This window comes from Gadus morhua, chromosome 15, assembly GCF_902167405.1.
Source record: "Gadus morhua chromosome 15, gadMor3.0, whole genome shotgun sequence".
NCBI classification, from domain to species: Eukaryota; Metazoa; Chordata; class Actinopteri; order Gadiformes; family Gadidae; genus Gadus; species Gadus morhua.
In genome coordinates, this window is record NC_044062.1 from 27,903,711 (window position 1) to 27,906,963 (window position 3,253).

Genomic DNA, 3,253 nt, shown 5'->3' on the forward strand with positions numbered 1-3,253 from the left:
CTGCCACCTCCACTCCAACTGCTGCCACCTCCACTCCACCTGCCACCTCCACTCCACCTGCTGCCACCTCCACTCCACCTGCTGCCACCTCCACTCCACCTGCTGCCACCTCCACTCCGCCTGCTGCCACCTCCACTCCACCTGCTGCCACCTCCACTCCACCTGCCACCTCCACTCCACCTGCTGCCACCTCCACTCCACCTGCTGCCACCTCCACTCCACCTGCTGCCACCTCCACTCCACCTGCTGCCACCTCCACTTAAGAGAAATGTATGTAACGCTATGAAGCTCACTCTGATATTCTAAACTTTTATGTAAATGTTCAACCTTAAAAGTTCAGGTTACTCAAACAAAACAGCTGTTCAGGAGAGAAGATATTGAATCTATTTGATAAGTATAAAATTTTCTTTTTTTCATGTAAGATGTTACAGAGGCTCGGGACGGCAAAAATGTCCATGTTCTGCTGTCCAGAATCGGACCATACAAGCTGTTTTATTGGGACATCTGTAGGATAACTCCGGGTCAGGAACTTGAGAGTGAGGTAAGCTTCAGTATTTTATTCTCCTTTAGTTAACTCATATAACAAAGAAATCTCCAAATGCTAGTACACCATAAGTTAACTGACTTCATTTTCAATTGGATTTGCTTTCCCCAGGTGATCAATGCCACCCTGCTCAGAATGGTCCAGAAGCACAATTGCCAAGGGGGGAAAAAGGCACTTTGCATTGATACATATGCCATGACACAAATTTGGAACAGGAAGACTGCAATTCTAAGGGTAGGCACAGGTTTTTACTGTTACTGTTTTACTGTTTACGATTTACTGTATATAGTGGTTGTTTTTTTAACAGTAAATTGTGTGTTATTTTAGAAGTGTGATCCATCATTGTATGGAGTCATTCTGGGGGTAGTGAATGAGCCAAATCATTGGATACTCACAGTAAGTTAAACATTATCTGACGCTATGTATTCATATTTAAAGGCACATCCATGATTTTATTAGGATATGTGAATGTGACACATGCACAATGTGCCTATCCAAATTTCTCTTGGTCATCTTCCCCTCAGAACAGAGGAGCCTTGTGCTGGATCCACTCGGCAACGATGCCTCCAAGATCACAAGATGTCTGGAGACCACAAGGTAACAGTTGGGTTCTATGGCCTGGCCCGGCAGGCCATAGAAACAGGTGAAGGGAATGACCTTGACTGATGGGATGATGCAGTGCAGGTGTGTGAGAACTGTGGTACTGTCCATGGTGGTGCATGAGTGCACCTCGTGCTCTGGTGACTGGGACCTGTCCATTGTGCTGGACTGGATGTTTCAGAATTGCATAATAATTTGCTGCTTTTTGTCTACTTTTCAGAGCATTCATGAGAGCGAGGGGCTGTACGGTGTCCAGGTGGAAAGCCAACACTGTGCCACATAGCCTACAACAGGATTCCACTTCATGTGGAATATTTGCCAGCAAAGTAAGTTTTTGAATTGCATATTTCTTTACGGAAACATGAACCAGATTTTGAAAAGGTCTCCTTTTTCAACATTTAAACTCCTAGAGAGACATAAAGTTGAGGAATTTTGATTAAGTTAAACTGGGCCAGTATGTTTTGAATATTCATTTATTCAAACATGTTCTTAGTTTGCTGAGAAAGTCCTGGCAGAGGAGTCTCCTACTTTCCCAAACTCTGAAGGGGCAGTGGTTAAATACAGGAGGGAAATTGCTGTAGCACTTCTCAATGAGACTGGTATGTTAACCATTTTGGAACTTCTATTAACACCATGAGGATTTCAATATCATTAATTCAATGAATATAAAAAAGTCTAGAAAGTTAGTATGCATCACTCATGGTGTATTTTCCCATGGAAATAAGAAGAAAATATTATATGTAATCAATACCTTATCTTAACCAGATGATCTCAGTGAGCTGTGCCACCACTGTGGAGAGGGAGAAGAAGCGCGAGGGGGGTCTCAAGACAGACCTGATGCCACTGACTGGGTAAGTTATTGTTATAACACCACCGCTTTCGAGTTCTTGGCTCAGGTTGTTTGCAGAAGGCATGATGTAAACAAGTACCCGGGAGATCTGCCTAAATTCATGTGAATTAGGGTCTGAATGTTAAACAGCAGCTGTACATGTACATGTAACATGGATGGCAATATAACTATGTCTTAAACCATGTCTTATTGACATATATACAAACCTTGCCTGTGTCTTTGCATGACTGCGTATGTTAAAACAGTCTTAGTTTATATTAAGTAGATAAATGCATTAAATGAACAAAAAAATAATAAACCATGGTATAAATCAACAATATATTTATTCTTTATTCTGCTCTTTATGCCAACCTGTCTAGGGAACTCGGCAATTCCCTACGAACCATCTATTTATCTACCTGCCTCACTGACTTTCTATGGACTTCAACTGCACTTTACCTCAGTTAGATTTACATTAGATGCATCCGTTTTAGTTCGATTTATATTAGATGTGTCAGTTTTAGTTCGATTTATATTAGATGTTAGATTTATATTGGATGTATCAGTTTTAGTTAGATATATATACAGTATGTTCGTTTTTTATCATACTGTATATATTGTTTATGTATGTTCCTTGTCCTATTTTCTTTAAGCACCAGGGGGGAGCTCTCCCAAATTTCGAGGTTCCTGTACCTGTACTTTGACAAATAAAGATCATTCATTCATTCAGTCTGGTACAGGAGAAGACACACATTTTACGCAGATATTTAGACTGAACTTTTTTCCCATTCAATATGACCTCGGTTTAAGATAACATAAATAAGATTTACTTTATTAATCCTGAGGGGAATTGTTGTGTTTCAGATCCAGTGTGACACCTGTGGAAGGTGGTACCACGAGGGTTGTGTTGGGAGACCGGATAGAGATCCTATGTACAGCTGTCCTGCATGCCACCAGGCTCAAATGAGTCGATGCCGTCCAAAACGGTCCAAAAAAATAAAATGTTGATAACCATGTCACATGATTATCACGCCTTCCCGTGAGGATGGACACTGGGGTTTCAGCGGCCCTCACAACCCTCATCACCCCCCCCCCCCCCCCCCCCCCCTTCCCGTGAGGATGGACACTGGGGTTTCAGCGGCCCTCACAACCCTCATCACCACCCCCCCCCCCCCCCCCCCCCCCCTTCCCGTGAGGATGGACACGGGGGTTTCAGCGGCCCTCACAACCCCCACCACCCCCCCTTCCCGTGAGGACGGACACTGGGGTTTCAGCGGCCC

The 3,253-nt window shown here is 43.4% G+C and overlaps 1 long non-coding RNA gene across 1 annotated transcript; it reads left to right on the top strand.

Annotated features, from left to right (window-relative positions):
- The first annotated feature begins 1,581 nt into the window (after positions 1 to 1,581).
- Positions 1,582 to 3,021, top strand: LOC115560458 (uncharacterized). The gene is made up of 3 exons (XR_003979756.1): positions 1,582 to 1,743; positions 1,910 to 1,995; positions 2,838 to 3,021. It is a non-coding gene; the product is annotated as an uncharacterized LOC115560458 (long non-coding RNA).
- Positions 3,022 to 3,253: the final 232 nt, after the last annotated feature.